Below are 20,172 nucleotides of genomic sequence, written 5' to 3' on the forward strand. Positions count from 1 at the left end.
TTGGCACTCAGATAAAGAATATCATGGCTTGGTATGTTCTCACTGCATAATCATCTCTCTGCATGCATGAGCTATTGTTGTATGAGACATTTATAAATCAACTGAACCTATATTGGAGAGAAGGAGGAATAGGAAACATTATATGTGTACTACTTGCTAGGCACTGTGCTAAATATTTCGTGTTAGCTCACTTCACCCTGACAGCAATCACATGGGGTGAATATTTTAGCTCCATTTTACAAATTTGGAAATACAGGCTCAAAGTAACTTAACCAAGTTCATACAGCAGTAAATGGTAGAGCCAAGATTCTAATTCAGCTGTGTCTGGTTCTTTCCAGTGTCACACCTCTGGAAGCCAAGGGCCTTCTAGGTACACTAAATAAGTTTCTATGGGAAAAGAAAATTTTCTCTTCTGGAACTGTTTCCAAGATTAGACTTGACTGTTGAGGAACAAGGGGTTGAGACCTAACCTGAAATAAGGGGATTTTCCAAATTTTCCCATTTGGTATGGCTTTTTTTTTTTTTTTTTTTTTTTTTTGAGACAGAGTCTCACTCTGTCACCCAGGCTGGAGTGCAATGGCATGATCTCGGCTCACTGCAACCTCTGTCTCCCAGGTTCAAGTGAGTCTCCTGCCTCAACCTCTCGAGTAGCTGGGACTACAGGCATGTGCTACCATGCCCGGCTAATTTTTGTATTTTAAGTAGAGATGGGGGTTTCACCATGTTGGTCAGGCTGGTCTCGAACCCCTGACCTCAGGTGATCCACTCGCCTCTGCCTCCCAAAGTGCTGGGATTACAGATATGAGCCACAACGCCCGGCCCCTTCAGAGTGCATTTCATTCCTTTCCTCAGATTACACTTCTGTATTTCATCCAAAGATTAGAAGACTGGACTATATTTATTGGTCTAGTAAATTGCCTGTTTTCACCAATTGTATTTTGGGTAAATTGCAGGATGTAGGATCAAGAAATCCTGACCTCTAGCTAAATGATTCAAGGCACACATACACATTTCTAACATAAATGGTTCTCATTTTCTTTACAGTGACTCTGTAGGCAGAAAATATAATAGACCCTCAAGATAGAAAGCCAGAATGGTATAGTAGAAAAACTATGAGTTTGGGGGCCAGACAGACCTGGGTTTGAATATCACTTGCACCACCTGCTACCTGTGATCCTGAGAAAATTACTTGCTGGGCTTCAGTAGCCTCATTTATAAAATGGAGATAACCATTAAAGGTGATACATAGGGACAAAAGCGAGGTATTCCTAATGTGGAATTGCTTTCAGAATGAGATTAGGAAGAATCATTTTATAATGGCTGTCAGGCCATCTACAGAAATGACACAAACCAAGCACAATTTGTAAATGTTCGAGATTTGAGACCTAGCCCCAAATACGGTGATTAGGATTTGGTCTCAGGAAAGAATATCTGAAGCTATAAAAAATAAGCCTTAGATGAAACTGAGTATAACAAAAGCTGAATCAAAAATATGATATACAGCTGGGCACAGTGGCTCACGCCTGTAATCCCAGCACTTTGGGAGGCCGAGGCAGGCGGATCGCCTGAGGTCAGGAGTTCGAGACCAGCCTGGCCAGCAATGGTGAAACCCCATTTCTACTAAAAGAAATACAAAAATTAGCCGGGTGTGGTGGCAGGTGCATGTAATCTCAGCTACTTGGGAAGCTGAGGCAGGAGAATCATTGAACCCGGAAGGCGGAGGTTGCAGTGAGCCGAGATCATGCCATTGCACTCCAGCCTGGGCAACAGTGCGAGACTCGGTCTCAAAAAAAAATATATATATACACACACACACACACACACACACACACAAACACACATATACATATATACACACATACATATATATACACACACATATATATGATACACAGTCTTAAAAAGACTAAAAATGTAAATACATAGATCTACATAGACATAAAAGGTTTTCCCTATTAAAAGAACAGCCTAAAATCAGTCCTTTGGTGAAGCACCACTAATACAGTCCAGGGCTAAGAGTCCCTGACACACGAACACAAACATCTGGTCCGGGGGCAAGTAAAGCATTAGAGTGTCATGAATATCATCTTTTAATATGTCACTTCTGGCCAGGCGCAGTGGCTCATGCCTGTAATCCCAGCACTTTGGGAGGCCGAGGTGAGTGGATCACCTGAGGTCACGAGTTCGAGACCAGCCTGGCCAACTTGGTGAAACCCTGTCTCTACTAAAAATACAAAACTTAGCCGGGCGTGGTGGTGCACGCCTGTAATCCCAGCTACTTGGGAGGCTGAGGTAGGATTGCTTGAACAGAGGCGGAGGTTGCAGTGAGCCGAGATCTCACCACTGCACTCCAGCCTGGGTGACAGAGCAAGACTTCGTCTCAAAAATAAGAAATAAAAATAAAATACCAAGCAAAATAAATAAGAGACAACTAGTTAACAAAAAACCCATTGTGAAACACAGCCATCACAGAATATTCACTAGAATGTTTATAGTATATATATCTATAGCTAATGTTTATAGTATATCTATCTATATCTTTTTTTTTAACCAAAACTACACACAATCTTTGTAAAAAGAAAAATTATTTGTGAAAGAAAAAAGTCAGGACATACAAACAATGGTGAATGCCATGTACTGGGAATCTGTGTCAGGTACCATGCTAAGGGCTTTACACATTCTGAAAATGAGAAGTAAATGACATGAGAAGAAACCAAGACTCAGACATCATGTGACTTACCTAAGCTCACACAGCTAGTAAGTGGCAAAGGTGCAATTTGAATCACAGGTCAGTCTGCCATTGTCTGCGTTCTTTACGCTACACTGTGTCTCTTCCATGTGATATTCTTCCTTTAAGGTCCCACTTGAGCAGCCAGCCAGCGTGCCAACCCCAGAAGATGTCCCTCTTGTTCCCCATGTACCTCTTTCAAACCTCAAACTTTTAATATGAAGTAAGAGAAAGTAAAGTAGCTGGCACAGTATCTGAAATGTAGTAGATTTAATACAGTAATTCCTGTAATGACTGTCCATTAAATTGTTGGAACAGAAAGAATTTACGTGCTTTCTTGGGTTCTTAGCTGTGTTATACAACTTTAAATTAAGGAAAATGTATTATTTAATATTATGTACATGATATTTATATACTTGCTTTGGAAAAAAATTAAGATGATGGCACGAAGTACTTACTTCAATCTCACAGAATAAGTGTAAGTCACATTCAACTTATCCGTATATTCTGCAGGAATTTCCACAGGGGGTCCATTACAAGTGACAGGGTTTTCATCTGAATGCTTACAGCTAATAAAAGAAAAAAGAGAAGGGAAGAAAATTTTTCTATGAAACTGACATTGTAAAATTTCCAATTCATGGCTATTCAGGCATGTAATAGGCCAAAAAATAGGCTTTCCATTATATTCTACATTTAAAACTCTTTATGATTTAAAATTCTTTTGTATCCAAATGTCCTCAACACTCAATGAGACTCAATATACTACCCCAAATTCAAAACTTAGGAACTTTCCCTGTGTCTAAAGGTAGAAAGAGGAAAAAAAAAAAACCTTCTGTCAGCAAATGGTTTTGTTTTTAAATATTTCATATCATTCTTTTTTAATATACTAAGTAACACATCCTGTAACCTTAACTGCATGGCTAGAGAATTAGATGAAGCAAAAATCATATTTATAAGCACCCAAAGATTTGAGGGCCTACTGTGTATAAAGCAGCATGCTTAGAAATGAAAGATACTGAAAATATCATCTACATGACCTTTTTGTCTGAAAAAAAAAAGTATTAAAAATAGAAGATGGAAACAAACTAAAGAATTCTGAAATCAGAGAGGAGTGATGCAGCCAGCAAATGCCAGTCAGGGATGGGGAGACTCTTTTACTACTCAAAATGTAAAAAGGAATAAAGGAAACATAGGAGAAAAATCAAAAGGAGAAACAGTGATGCTTCCCTTTTGATTTACTTACTCAGCATACAATTTATGCCTTGGCTTCTGTGTAATGAATAATAGGCAATCCTTATGGAATTGTCTATACATGTGTATGCATAATAAAACCATTCACTCACGGTTGGGAAAATTACTGATGTGCATCTCTTTCTATTTGTTTTTGTAACCCTAGTGCCTGGTATATAATATGCCCTTATAAGTGTTTCTAGAATGAATAAATTATATTTAAAGCCAAAAATCTTTATTTTTTTTTATTATTTTATGTTATTTTAAGACAGAGTCTCTTACTTTGAGATGGAGTCTCACTCTTTCGCCCAGGCTGGAGTGCAGTGGCGTGATCTCGGCTCACTGCAACCTCTGCCTCCCAGGTTCAAGCAATTCCTGTGTCTCAGCTTCCCCAGTAGCTGGGATTACAGGCGTCTGCCACCATGCCTGACTAATTTTTGTATTTTTAGTAGAGATGGGGTTTCACCATGTTGGCCAGGCTGGTCTGGAACTTCTGACCTCAGGTGATCCGCCCGCCTCGGCCTCCCAAGTTCTGGGATTACAGGCGTAAGCCACAGTGCCTGGCCCAGAACACATTTTAAAACAACTATAAATTTTTAAACTTATGATTTTTTTTTTTTTGGTTTTTATTGTTTGTTTTTAATTCTCTTTAGCTTTATGGCCATGAAAAAAAAATAATGATTCTTAGGCTACAGATCAAAATATAACACTAAAGAGAACAATTAAATTACTGCATGATAATCCACATTATGGTTTACTGTGTAAGTACAGGCCTTGAACCCAGTACAGAAAATATCTGCATTCGATATGAGAAAGATTATGCAGCAAAGATTGTGTTAAGAACTCTCACCAAAGTAGAAGCACTATTTTACTATAAACCTCTGGTCTTATATATGGACTGCATAAGGCTTTGTAGGCCAGTTTCAGAACTTTGGCTTTTACTCTAAGTAAGATGAGAAGTCAATGGAAGGTTCTGAGCAGAGGATTGAAATGAGCTGACATTTCCAAAGGAATGCTCTGAATACTGTATTGAGAACAGAGCCCTAGAAGACAAGGGTAGCAGCAGGGAGACTAGCTAGGTTTTTGCAATAATCCAAGTGAGGTAAAATGATATCTTGGACCAGATGATAGTAGTAGAGGAGTTGAGAAGTGGTGGATTCTGAAATACTTCGAAGGGAGAGAGCCATGTGGTCTGTCAAAGGATTGGACTGAATAGGGGGTATGAGTGAAGAGTGAAAAAGAGGAATCAAGGGTGATGCCATGATTTGGGGCTTGAGCAACTGGAAAGATGGAGTTGCCACTTACTGAAAAACACCAGGGGAAGCACATCCAAGTGGTCATGTCCTGGCCAGGCACGGTGGCTCATGCCTGTAATCCCAACACTTTGAGAGGCCAAGGCAGGCAGATCATTTGAGGTCAGGAGTTCAGAACCAGCCTAGCCAACATGATGAAACCCTGTCTCTCCTAAGAATACAAAAATTAGTTGGGTATGGTGGTGCGTGCCTGTAATCCTAAGCTACTCAGGAGGTTGAGGCAGGAGAATCGCTTGAGACTGAGGCAGGAGAATTACTTGAGCCTGGGAGGCAGAGATTGCAATGAGCAGAGATCGCGCCACTGCACTCCAGCCTGGGCAACAGAGCGAGACTTCATCTAAAAAAAAAAAACAACAAAAACAAAAATAAAAAAACAAGTAGACATGTCAAATAGACAGCTAAATATACAAGTCTAGAGATCTAACAGTCATCACGGTAACACCATGAGACAGGTAAGACTACCAAAGTATGAGTATAACTAAAGAAGATAAAAAGTTCAAAGACTGAGTCTAAGGGCTCTCTCACATTAGGAGTTTACAAAAATGAGGAGGAGATTAAGAAGTGACCAGTGAGACGGGAAACCAGGAAAGCCTGGTAACCTAAAACTCAAATGAAGCAAGTATTTTAAGAATAAGAGGCCAGGTGTAGTGGCTCACACTTGTAATCCCCACACTTTGGGAGGCCGAGGTGGAAAGATCAGTTGAGGCCAGGAGTTCAAGACCAGCCTGGGGAATGTAGCGAGACCCCATCTCTACAAATAAAAATAAAAATACAGCCAGACACGGAGGTGCACGCCTGTAGTCCCTGCTACTCAGGAGGCTGAGGTGGGGAGGATCACTTGAGCCCAGGAGTTCAAGGCTACAGTGAGCTATGATGGCACCACTGCACTCCATCCTGGGTGACAGAGTGAGACCCTGTCTCTTAAAAAAAACAAAAAAAGAAGAAAAGAAAAAGAGACGATTAACTATGGTTAAAGTCAGGGAAATTATTAGCCAGCCTCAGTGCCTAAAATAAAACACAAATTGTAGACCTAGGAAACAGCTAGGTCTAACTCACTTCCATGGCCTTGGGCAGCTTGTTTAATTCTGAAAAAGATAAATTATAACACAGTCCTTGCCCTCGGGTGGCCTACGTAAATGACCTTTACAGCAATTACATAAAAGTTTGATTGTATGTACACATAAACTATTTCCGTAGGCAGTGTAGAATAAATACAACTGTAGAAGATTATTTTCTTGGCTTTTTTCCTCTGAGTCTGAGAATATGAGATGTGACTACAAAGCATTAAGTTTGATTCTCACATAGCTGGTGAGATTAGCTTCCTGTACAATCACTTTGTTTACTACCTTTTTAACCAAATCCCTTCAAATATGAGCAAACAGCCTGAGTCAGACCTCACAGTTCATCACCCTAAAATTCTCTTTCCAAATGTGGGAAGTGACATAAACAAAAAAGCATGAGTGATTGTCCTTGACATTGGTAAGGTATTTCCTGACATCTCTTAGAAGCTATGTTGACTCCTGTTATTTATAAATATGCCCTAAACCTTTTAATTCCTCTTTTATTTCTCATTGGCAACACCTTGTGGAGATAAATAAGCTTCAATTGTTTTTGGTTTTTTGGTTTTTTGGTTTTTTTTTTTTTTAAGACGGAGTCTCGCTCTGTGGCGCAAGCTGGAGTGCAGGGACTTGATCTCAGTTCACTGCAACCTCCGCCGCCCATGTTCAAGCGATTCTCCTGCCTCAGGCTCCCGAGTAGCTGGGACTACAGGTGCAGGTCACCATGTCCAGCTAATTTTTGTGTTTTTAGTAGAGACGGGGTTTCACCATGCTGGCCGGGGTGGTCTCAATCTCTTAACCTCGTGATCCACCCACCTTAGCCTCCCAAAGTGCTGGGATTACAGGCGTGAGCCACCGCACCCAGCCAAGCTTCAAAATTTTTAACACAGCCACTAATTTTAAAAGAATTTCCGGCAGAGCATGGTCGCTCATGCCTGTAATCCCAGCAACTTTGGGAGATCGAGGCAGGCAGATCACCTGAGGTCGGGAGTTCAAAACCAGCCTGGCCACCATGGAAAAACCCTGTCTCTACTAAAAAATACAAAATTAGCCAGGCGTGGTGGCGCACGCCTGTAATCCCAGCTACTTGGGAGACTGAGGCAGGAGAATTGCTTGAACCCGGGAGGTAGAGGTTGCGGTGAGCGGAGATCGTGCCATTGCACTCCAGCCTGGGCAAAAAGAGCGAAACTCCGTCTCAAAAAAAATAATCCTTTTACTAAAATCAGACAGAATTGGAAATCTCTAATCATCAGGGAAATGCAAATCAAAACTACAATGAGATATCACCTCACACCTGTTAGAATGGCTGTTATTAAAAATCAAGAGGTAGGCCGGGTGCGGTGGCTCATGCCTGTAATCCCAGCACTTTGGGAGGCTGAGGTGGGCGGATCACTTGAAGTCAGGAGTTCAAGACTAGCTTGGCCAACATCGTGAAACCCCGTCTTTACCAAAAATACAAAAAAATTAGCCAGGCGTGGTGGCACATGCCTGTAATCCCAGTTACTCGGGAGGCTGAGGCAGGAGAATCGCTTGAACCCAGAAGGTGGAGGTTGCAGTAAGCCGAGATCGTGCCACTGCACTCCAGCCTGGGCGAAAGAGTGAGACTCTGTCTCAAAAAAAAAAAAAAAAAAAAATCAAGAGATAACCAGTGTTGGTGAGGGTGTGGAGAAAAGGGATCCCTTGTGCACTGTTAGTGGAAATGTAAGTCAGTACAACCATTATGGAAAACAGAATGTAAATTCTTCAAAAAGTTAAAAAATCGAGCTACCATATGATCTAGCAATCCCACTTCCAGATATATATCTGGAAACCAATAGCAATTGTGAATAATAACTAAGATATGAAAACAACCTAAGTGTCCATTGAGGGATAAATGGATAAAGCAATTGTGGTACACACAAATACACATATGTACACACAGAAAATGAAATACTATTTACCCTTTTAAATGTTTTAAAAAAGAAAGATAGTGTCATTAGCAACAATAAGGATGAAGGCAGGAGAATCACTTGAACCCTAGAGGACATTGTTAAGTGAAATAAGCCAGCCACAGAAAGAAAATACTGCATAACCTCACTAATCTATGGAATCTTTACAAAGTTAATACATAGAAACAGAGTAAAACAGTGGTTATCAGGGATGGGGAGGGAAAGGAAATGGGGAGATGCAGGTCAAAAGGTACAAACTTGAAGTTATGTAGGGAGAATAAGTCTAGAGATCTAATATACAGAATGAGGATTATAGTTAATAATATTGTACTATATACTGAAAATTTGCTATGAGAATAGATTTTAGGTGCTGTCATCACAGAAAAAAAAAGGGTAACCATGTGAGAAGATGGATAAGTTAATTGGCTTGACTAGTAATAATTTCACTATGTGTATGCATATCAAAACATCAAATTGTAAACCTTAAATGTATACAATCTTTTTAAGTTTTACTGAGAAAAAAAGAAAAAAAAAAACTATGACATAAAAAAGGAGTTGGAAAGTACCAGTGTTCTTAACTATTATGGGACTGTTTATGTAATGAAATTTATGGACTCTTTTCCTCAGGAAACTACACGAATAAAAATTCCCAGGAGTTGATGCATCAGGTTCCACATTAAAAACTCCTAATTCAGCCTTCTCATTTTGCAGATGAGAAAATTAAGTCTATAAAGATCCACACAGGCTGGGCACAGTGGCTCACACCTGTAAACCCAGCACTTTGGGAGGCTGAGGCAGGTGGGTCATCTGAGTTCAGGAGTTCAAGACCAGCCTGGCCAATATGGCAAAACCCCGTCACCACTAAAAATACAAAAATTGGCCAGGCTTGTTGGCAAGCGCCTGTAATCTCAGCTACTCGGGAGGCTGAGGCAGGATAATTGCTTGAACATGGGAGGCAGAGGTTACAGTGAGCCGAGATCATGACACTACACACCAGCCTGGGCAACAGAGCAAGACCCCATCTCAAAAAAAAAAAAAATCCACACAATACATTCTCTAACTGTTCTTACCCTTGGTCCATCAGCTGTTACAATATGGAACAACTTTGGCTAAAGTAAAATAGCCTAAAAACAATGAAGGTGGATTCACTTTTATAAATTCAGGATTGCTTTCCAAAATGGAACCAGCAGAGATGAGACTAAACTCCAGACTTCCTAAGTCCTTGTTCCATGTTAAAAAAAAAAAAAAAAAACACACACACACACACCTGGCCGGGCACCGGTGCTCATGCCTGTAATCCCAGCACTTTGGGAGCCCAAGGTGGGCGGATCACGAAGTCAAGAGCTCGAGATCATCCTGGCCAACATTGTGAAACCCCATCTCTACTAAAAATACAAAAATTAGCTGGGCGTGGTGGTGCGCGCCTGTAGTCCCAGCTACTCGGGAGGCTGAGGCAGGAGAATCACTTGAACCCGGGAGGTGGAGGATGCAGTGAGCCAAGATCACGCCACTGTACTCCAGCCTGGGCGACAGTGTAAGACTCTGTCTCAAAAAAAAAAAAACAAAAAAGAAAAGAAAAGAAAACATACCTGCCTCATTTAATATATTAATCCACTTCACTTAAGTTTCAAGGGATAATTTTCTCCATTCTAATATTTCAGGCTTTGTAATACCTTGTCCACAGTGGATCATGATTTTATACATTGTGTGATATAGTCCCCTCTTTACCTTTCTTAATTGAAGAATAGGGCCAGGCATGGTGGCTCACACCTGTAATCCCAGCACTTTGGGAGGCCAAGGCAGGCAGATTATTTGAGATCAGGAGTTTGAGACCAGCCTGGCCAATGTGGTAAAACCCTGTCTCTACTAAAAATACAAAAAGTAGCTGGGTGTGGTGGCATGCACCTAAAGTCCCAGCTACTCGGGAGGCTGAGGCAGGAGAATCACTTGAACCTGGGAGGCAGAGGTTGCAGTGAGCCAAGATCATGCCACTGTACTCCAGTCTGGGCAAAATAGGGAGGCTCTGTTAAAAAAAAAAAAAAAAAAAAAAAAAAAAAAAAAAAGGAGTAAGTAATAATCTTATCTCACAGTTTAAAGAATCCTAGAATTGGAATGTTAAAGGTCACCTGTCTGATCTCGATCTTATACCCAATGCAGAATTGCCCTTTACAATTCCTTGCTTAATAGGTACTATGCTGAATGCCTAATTGTGTTATCTCTAAGAGCTGGCTCATCCAGGCTCTTCCTACGTACGTCCAGGGATAAAGTACTCACTAATTCTTGAGGTTGCTTGTCAACTGCTAGAAGGCTCTAATCATCAGCAGACTCAGCTGATACCTTCCTAATAGATTCCACTGATATTAGATCTGTCCTCTGAAGAAACACAAATCTAAATCTAACCCCTGTGTCATACGACAGCAGCTAAATGAAGAGAGTTAGGATACCCTCAATAAGTCTATTCTCTTCCAGACCTGTCAGATCTTCCTCACATTGCATGGTATCCGGATACTTACTATAGGTAGAAGGAGTAAAATTGCCTGTTTGATTTTTCAAAATGTATGCTTAAAGTTATATCACATATACCAAAAGTGAAGATTCTAGTTGAGAATTGCTATATTTTGAATTAATTTTTAAATCATTGGAGCTAATTAAAAAGAAACTATAATTACCTTTGGGGTCAAGTTTAGCAGTAACCAGTCTTACAATACCCCAATTTGTATCACTTTCCCTGTGATATGTAATAGTAATGTCAACATGGTTGAATAGGTAGAAAGTATTCTTTTTGTTTAATACAGACTACAAAAAAAAAGAAATTTTAAAGTTTGAACTTTTCTTAGAAACTAAAAAAATAAACTCTGATAATAAAGACAAGATACACTACTTCTAAGAAAATTAAGCTACAAATTAAGCATACTGAAGAGTAAATATGCTTTTATCAGACTGAAACTGCAGCCATGATCATCTGGCCTAAAATTAAGGTGTTAGTTGATTATATAATCTTAGTTGTTACAAGGGAATAATATTGCAAAATTGTAAAATTCATAAATACACATATTTTCCTGGGTTTTAACCACACAAAACTGTGAAGTAATACAAATTAACTAATAAAATTGTATCAGTATATAAAGTTTAAGCATATTAAGAATTTGGGCTTTATCTATGGTAAAAGTAAGGAAGCAATAAAAATAGGAGGAAATGTTTCAGAATGTTAGCAGTGGTATCTCTAGGTGGTGAGATTATTGTCAATAACGATTCTGCTGTTACTTTATACTCTTCTGCACTTTCCAATTTTTCCATAATGAAGATATATTTACATTTCTAATTGGAAGCATCAAAGACAAAAAATGAATTTAACTCTCCCTACCAGGCAGGTGTTCATCAGATTCACTCCATAGTAGCCACAACCTAAAGATAATTGTTCAAATTCTCTAGATCGGTGCTTCTTAAACATCAAAGTGGAGAAGACCGGTCGGCCTGGGCAGCCTGCACTGAAGATGCTGGGAAGACTCCGTAGTAATGCTGGTTTGGAATCAGACACCACAATGAAAAAAGTGGAGACATTATGAAAGCAAACTGAAAAGAAAGAGAAAAAAGAGAAGTCAAAATCTAGTAAGACTGAAGAGACAGCAGAAGAGGAAGAAACTGTTTCCCCCAAAGCTAAACAAGTTAAAAAGAAAACAGAGCCTTCTGAAGTTGACATGAATTATCCTAAATCCAAAAAGGCAAAAAACAAAGAGGAGCCATCTCAAGATGACATTTCTCCTAAAACCAAAAGTTTGAGAAAGAAAAAGGAGCCTATTGAAAAGAAAGCGGTTTCTTCTAAAACCAAAAAAGTGATAAAAAATGAGGAGCCCTCTGAGGAAGAAATAGATGCTCCTAAGCCCAAGAAGATGAAGAAAGAAAAGGAAATAAATGGAGAAACTGGAGAGAAAAGCCCCAAACTGCAGAATGGATTTCCTCATTCTGAACCTGACTGTGACCCCAATAAAGCTGCCAATGAAGAAAGTAACAGTGAGACAGAGCAGGAAATACCTGTGGAACAAAAAGAAGGCGCTTTCTCTAATTGTCCCATATCTGAAGAAACTATTAAGCTTCTCAAAGGCTGAGGAGTGACCTTCCTATTTTCTATACAAGCAAAGACATTCCATCATGTTTACAGCAGGAAGGACTTAATTGCACAGGCATGGAGAGGAACTGGGAAAACATTGTCCTTTGCCATCCCTTTGATTGAGAAACTTCATGGGGAACTGCAAGACAGGAAGAGAGGCCGTCCCCCTTGGGTACTGGTTTTTGCACCTACAAGAGAGTTGGCAAATCAAGTAAGCAAAGACTTCAGTGACATCACAAAAAGGCTGTCACTGGCTTGTTTTTATGGTGGAACTCCCTATGGAGGTCAATTCGAATGCATGAGGAATGGGATTGATATCCTGGTTGGGACACCAGGTCCTATCAAAGACCGCATACAGAATGTCAAACTAAATCTCACCAAACTTAAGCATGTTGTCCTGGATGAAGTTGACCAGACGTTGGATATGGGATTTGCTGATCAAGTGGAAGAGATTTTAAGTGTGGCATACAAGAAAGATTCTGAAGACAATCCCCAAACATTGCTTTTTTTCTGAAACTTGCCTTCATTGGGTATTTAATGTTGCCAAGAAATACATGAAATCTACATATGAACAGGTGGACCTGATTGGTAAAAAGACTCAGAAAATGGCAAAAACTATAGAGCATCTGGCTATTAAGTGCCACTGGACTCAGAGGGTAGCAATTATTAGGTCATCCGAGTATATAGTGGTCATCAAGGACGCACTATCATCTTTCGTGAAACCAAGAAAGAAGCCCAGGAGCTGTCCCAGAATTCGGCTATAAAGCAGGATGCCCAGTCATTGCATGGAGACATTCCACAGAAGCAAAGGGAAATTACCCTGAAAGGTGTTAGAAATGGTAGTTTTGGAGTTTTGGTAGCAACCAAAGTCGCTGCACATGGGTTAGACATCCCTGAGGTTCATTTGGTTATACAAAGCTCTCCACCAAAGGATGTTGAGTCCTACATTCATCGATCTGGGTGGACGGGCAGAGTTGGAAGGACGGGGGTATGCATCTGCTTTTATCAGCACAAGGAAGCATATCAATTAGTATAAGTGGAGCAAAAAGTGGGAATTAAGTTCAAAAGAATAGGTGTTCCTTCTGCAACAGAAATAAAAGTTTCCAGCAAAGATGCCATCAGGCTTTCGGATTCCATGCCTCCCACTGCCATTAGTCACTTTAAGCAACCAGCTGAGAAGCTGATAGAGGAGAAGGGAGCTGTGGAAGCTCTGGCAGCACCACTGGCCCATATTTCAGGTGCCATGTCCATAGACCAGCGCTCCTTGATCAACTCAAATGTGGGTTTTGTGACCATGATCTTGCGGTGCTCAATTGAAATGCCAAATATTAGTCATGCTTGGAAAGAACTTAAAGAGCAGCTGGTCGAGGAGATTGATTCCAAAGTGAAGGGAATGGTTTTTCTCAAAGGAAAGCTGGGTGTTTGCTTTGATGTATCCACCGCATCAGTAACAGAAATACAGGAAAAATGGCATGATTCACCACGCTGGCAGCTTTCTGTGGCCACAGAGCAACTAGAGCTGGAAGGACCACGGGAAGGATATGGAGGCTTCAGGGGTCAGAGGGAAGGCAGTCGAGGCTTCAGGGAACAGCGGGACGGAAACAGAAGATTCAGAGGACAGCGGGAAGGCAATAGAGGCCCGAGAGGACAGCAACCAGGAGGTAGCAACAAAAGTAACAGATCCCAAAACAAAGGCCAGAAGAGGAGTTTCAGTAAAGCATTTGGTCAATAATTAGAACTAGAAGATTTATATAGCAAAAAGAGAATGATGTTTGGCAATATAGAACTGAACATTATTTTTCATACAAAGTTAAAAGCACGTTGTGCTTCCTTTTGACCACTTGCTGAGTCCCTGTCTCTTTCAGACACAGACAAGCTTCATCTAAATTATTTCATGTGATCATTATCATTTATAACGTTATTGCTGCTTCTTCATCAGTTTTTTTTTTTTTTTTTTTTTCTGAGACAGAGTCTCGCTCTGTCGCCCAGGCTGGAGTGCAGTGGCCGGATCTCAGCTCACCGCAAGCTCCACCTCCCGAGTTCGCGCCATTCTCCTGCCTCAGCCTCCCGAGTAGCTGGGACTACAGGCGCCCGCCACCTCGCCCGGCTAATTTTTTGTATTTTTAGTAGAGACGAGGTTTCACCGTGTTAGCCAGGATGGTCTCGATCTCCTGACCTCGTGATCCGCCCGTCTCGGCCTCCCAAAGTGCTGGGATTACAGGCTTGAGCCACCGTGCCCGGCCCAGTTTTTCTTTTTGAAAGGTGTATGAATTCATTACATTTTTATTCTAATGCATTATTTATAGATTAGAAGATAAAATCAAGCATGTATCTGCCTATACTTTGTGAGTTCACCTGTCTTTATATTCAAAAGTGTCCCTTAATAGTGTCCTTCCCTAAAGTAAATACTTAAGGGAGTGTAACAGTCTCTGGAGGACCACTTTGAGCCTTTGGAAGTTAAGGTTTTCTCAGCCACCTGCCAGTTTCTCATGTGGTCCTATTATTTGTCTACTGAGACTTAATACTGAGCAATGTTTTGAAACAAGATTTCAAACTTAGCTGGGTTGTAATACAGTTTATACCAGTGTATGCTCTAGATTTGGAAGACGTAGCATGTTTGATATAGATTACCTATACTTATGTGCATTTTGATACATTTTTAGCTTCTCATTATAAGGTGATTCATGCTTCAGTGAATTCTTCACAGATAGGATATATAAAAGTACATTTTAATAGAAAGCCAGGGTCTTTAAGGAATTTCAAATGTATAAAGTAGCTCCATAGCTTTCTTTGTAAGAAGTCTGGATAACTGGTGCTTAAATGATAATGTACTCTGCTTCTTCCTATTGGAAGGTTAACATTCTTTACCAAGAAGGACTTAAGGGAGTAGGGGGCACAGATTTGCATTGCTGAAGAGTATGTTAAAAAAAAAAAAAAAAAAAAACCATTGGAAATAATCAAATGCAAAAAGGTAGCAAATTCATAACTGGAGAGCAAAGAGAAGAACAAGTATGATTTGCATGATAAAGCATTGTTTTAATGGTGAAAACTTCACAGATCACTAATGTTTCTAGAGGTTAACTTCAAGTGGGCAAGCTGGGGTTTTTAGGTAGTCAATGGCCTAGTTCCTAAAGCCACAGTACAGGATCTGTTTGTTAAACTGAATCTCTGTTGAAAGTTTGTTTTAGCTGCTTGAATGCTTCCTTTTAAGACAAATTGTATGTGGTTAAGTTGTTTTGAGGGAACTGAAGAACTTGATGTACCCCCTGGCCAGATAACTCTGCCTGATTTCTCAGATATTATTTCTCTGGGAAACATTCTACATAGTACAGGAACTTAAGAGTCGCATTATCTTCTCGCCTTAATTTCCAGAGATTCTTTCTGTACTGGGAATCCTGGAACATACTATGCTAGGAAATTTAAAGCCACATGGTCTGTCTTGTTTTCATTTAATTATTGTGAACACCTAGAATCTTTCTAGGTCTTGGTTTCTCTTCCTTAATCCAGTCTTTAATCTCTAACTGCCCCTTGTTTGATCACCACATACTAGGGGCTCTGATAGCCAGTTCAGTTCCTGATCCTTGAGGCAACATCCTTTTTCTATTTGAACTTCAGTTCTGTCCTTGAATCCTGACTAGATGTTTCTTGCCCTCTGGTCTCAGAATTCTCTTGGCTTTTATCCCTTGATCCACTTGCCAGTTTTATCACTTTACCCTTGTTCCTCATGGCTTCCCATCAAGCCATGGGTATTAGGTGACAGTTTAATTTATTAGAATCTGGTTTTGCCCAAATATTGGGCATGCTTTAATAACAACCGAACCATTTCATTATTTGGATAGGCATGGGTACCTTATCAAACAGATTAAAAGGATATGGTACCCGTCCTTTAGGAAAGAACAGCTAAGCGCCATGGCTCACACCTGTAATCTCAGTACTTTGGGAGGCCAAGGCGGGTGGATCATGAGGTCAGGAGATAGAGACCATCCTGGCTAACATGGTAAAACCCCGTCTCTACTAAAAATACAAAAAAATTAGCCGGGCCTGATGACGAGCGCCTGTAGAACCAGCTACTCGGGAGGCTGAGGCAAGAGAATGGCTTGAACCCGGGAGGCAGAGCTTGCAGTGACCCGAGATTGCGCCACTGCACTCCAGCCTGGGCAACAGAGCGAGACTCCGTCTCAAAAAAAAAAAAAAAGAACAGCTAAAACCTTGTTGTGGATTATGGATTTAGCTTAAAGAAAAATAATCAGGCATAAATTAAGAGTAAGAGGGAAGATCAATAGAAATTTCACTTCACATAACTTAAAATATGGCTGTTTCAATAAATGAAACTAAAGTTTCTCCTGGATTCCAGAATTCAACCTTTATTTATAAGTGTATAATGTGTTTAGCTACTATGTGGTTTAAATGAACTTGTTGGGCTACCTTGGTAAATGTTATAATTTTCACTATTTTCTACAGATAAAATATTTTCTTTCTTTTTCTTTTTTTTTTTTTTTTTTTTTTGAGACAAAGTCTCTCTTTTGTCCCCCAGGCTGGAGTGCAATGGTGCGATCTCGGCTCACTGCAACCTCCATCTCCCGGGTTCAAGCGATTCTCTTGCCTCAGCCTCCCGAGTAGCTGGGATTACAGGCGCCTGCCACCATGCCCAGCTAATTTTTGTATTTTTAGTAGAGATGGGGGTTTCACCATGTTGGCCAGGCTGGTCTCGAACTCCTGACCTCAGGTGATCCACCTGCCTCGGACTCCCAAAGTGGTGGGATTACACGCATGAGCCACCATGCCCGGCAAAACATTTTCTAATTTAAGTTGGAGCTATCTGTGCAGTGGTTTCTCTACAGTTGTACATATATGTTTTTGCTATAAAATGAGCTAATGTATAAAATACTACTCTATAACATAATAAAGATGGTAATACTTTGAAAAACAAACCAAAAAAATCAAAATTCGTACAAATCACTCAGGGGTCTTGCTACAATGTAGATTCTGATTCATTAGATCTGAAATGAGGCCTGACATCCTGTATGTCAGGTGATATCAATGCTGCTGATCTCAGAACACACTTTAACAACTATTCCTGCAGGTCAGGTGCGGTGGCTCACACCTGTAATCCCATAATTTTGGAAGGCCGAGGTGGGCGGATCACCTGAGGTCAGGAGTTCGAGACCAGTCTGACCAGTATGACGAAACCCCCGTCTCTACTAAAAATACAAAAATTAGCCGGGCGTGGTGGCATGTACCTGTAATCCCAGCTACTCCGGAGGCTGAGACAGGAGAATCGCTTGAACCTGGGAGGCAGAGGTTGCAGTGAGCCGAGATCAAACCACTGCACTCCAGCCTGGGCAACAAGAGCAAAACTCCATCTTAAAAAAAAAAAAAAAAAGTATTGCTCTAGTTCAAAAGAAAGAACTCTTTGGCTGTTCTTGATGGGAGTGGTTAAAGAAGAGTGAACAACTATTTTTCCATGGCGATTTGAGGAGAGTTTTGCAATAAGAGTTGTTACGGGTTGTATTGTGTCCCCTAAAGAGATGTTGAAGTTTTAATTTCCAGTACCTATGAATGTGACCTTATTTGGAAATAGGGTATTTGCAGATACAATCGTGTTAAGATGAGGCTGTTAGGGTTGGCCCTAATCCAACATTATTGTTGCCTTTCTAAGAAGGGAAAAAGACCATGTGAAAATACAGACATAAGGCCGGGTGCGGTGGCTTATACCTTTAATCCTAGCACTTTGAAAGGCCAAGGTGGGTGGATCACTTGAGGTGACCCTGGTCAACATGGTAAAACCCCATCTCTACTAAAACTACAAAAATTAGCCAGGCGTGGTACTGGGCACCTATAATCCCAGCTACTCAAGCGACTGAGGCAGGAGAATCACTTGAACCTGGGGGATGGGGGTTGCAGTGAGTCGAGATCACACCACTTCACTCCTGCCTGGGAGAAAGAGTGAAATTCCATCTCAAAAAAAAAAAAAAAAAGAAAAAAGAAAAAGAAAATAGAGACATACAGTGCTCACATGACAACAGAGGCAGAGTTTGAAAAGATGCAGCTGCAAGCCGAGGAGCACCAAGGATTGCTGGCCATCACCAGAAGTTAGGAAGGAGGAATGGAACAGTCTCCCTCAGAGCTCTCAGAAGGAATCAACCCTGCTGACACCTTGGTTTCAAACTTCTAGCCTCCAGAACTGTGAAACAACAAATTCCCATTGTTTGTTGTTGTTGTTGTTGTTTGTTTTTTTGTTTGTTTGTTTGTTTGAGACGGAGTCTCGCTCTGTCACCCAGACTGGAGTGCAGTAGTGTGATCTCAGCTCACTGCAACCTCTGCTTCCCGGGTTCAAGCGATTCTTCTGCCTCAGCCTCCCGAGTAGCTGGGACTACAGGCACATGCGACCACGCCCAGCTAATTTTTGTATTTTTAGTAGAGACAGGATTTCACCATATTGGCTAGGTTGGTCTCAAACTCCTGACCTCGTGATCTGCCCACCTCAGCCTCCCAAAGTGCTGGAATTACAGGCGTGAGCCACCACGCCCAGCCTTAAATTCCCATTGTTCAAGCCACCCAGTTTGTGGTATTTTGTTATGGCAGCCCTAGCAAAATAATTAATACAAGGGTTAAGAATATAAGCATTGGCCCGATGCAGTGGCTTATGCCTGTAATCCCAACACTTTGGGAAGCTGAGGAGGGAGAACTGCTTGAGCCCAGGAGTCCAAGACCAGCCTGGGCAACAAAGCAAGACCCCATCTCCACAAAAAAATTAAAAATTAGCCAGGTGTGGTGATGCACACCTGTAGGCCCAACTACTTGGGAGGCTGAGGTAGGAGGATCGTTTGAGTCAGGAGGTAGAGGCTACAGTGAGCTGTGATCGTACCACACTGCACTCCAGCCTGAGTGACACAGTGAGACTCTGTCTCAGAAATATATATATATAATATGCCTTGCAATCAGTCAGCTGTTTACTAGCTATATGACCATAGACACATCATTTAAGTCTCAGTTTCTTCATTTTAAAAAAGAGGGACAATAATAGAATTGCTCACAGGATTGCTGAGACAATTAGAATAATGCATGTAAAGTACTTAGTAGAGTGCTTGGTATAGGAAACCTTCAATAAATGTTAACTACTATGTCACCCTGGCCTTCAATCCTTAGAAAATGAGTACAGCTGAGTGCTGTGGTTCATGCCTGTAATCCCAGCACTTTGGGAAACCAAGTCAGGTGGATCACTTGAGGTCAGGAGTTCGAGACCAGCCTGGCCAACACGGCGAAACACCGTCTCTACTAAATAATAATAATAATACGAAAATTAGCCTGATGCAGTGGCTCACACGCATAATCTCAGCACTTTGGGAGACTGAGGTGGGTGAATCACTTGAGGTCAGGAGTTTGAGACCAGCCTGGCCAACATGGTGAAACCCCTTCTCCACTAAAAATATAAAAATTAGCTGGCCGCAGTGGCATGTGCCTGTAATCCCAGCTACTCGGGAGGCTGAGACTGAAGAATTTCTTGAACCCAGGAGGCAGAGGTTGCAGTGACATCGTGCCACTGCCCTCCAGCCTGGGTGACAAAAGGAGACTCCATCTCAAAAAAAAAAAAAAAAAGTACAAATGAGCCTTGCCAATTACCACATTGAGTAATCTACAATATATAGAGCCCTGAGATTAAGAATTATGGCTCTGCAAATCTCAGAATTTAGGGTGATGGCCCTGAAGGAATTTTGGAAATCAATTAATACAGTAATGATAAAGGAGAAGGGAAGAGTGATCATGTGGGAGGGTGTCCAAATCAGCTTGAGTTGGGAAGTAAATA

At 41.0% G+C, this 20,172-nt stretch overlaps 2 pseudogenes; one reads left to right on the forward strand and one right to left on the reverse strand.

The window, feature by feature from the left end:
- Positions 1–9,338, reverse strand: part of LOC104682813 — a 60,359-nt pseudogene extending 51,021 nt beyond the window's left edge.
- A 904-nt stretch (positions 9,339–10,242) lies between these two features.
- On the forward strand, positions 10,243–14,097 carry LOC104682800 (annotated as a pseudogene).
- The last annotated feature ends 6,075 nt before the right edge of the window (positions 14,098–20,172 follow it).

This window comes from Rhinopithecus roxellana, chromosome 7, assembly GCF_007565055.1.
Source record: "Rhinopithecus roxellana isolate Shanxi Qingling chromosome 7, ASM756505v1, whole genome shotgun sequence".
NCBI classification, from domain to species: domain Eukaryota; kingdom Metazoa; phylum Chordata; class Mammalia; order Primates; family Cercopithecidae; genus Rhinopithecus; species Rhinopithecus roxellana.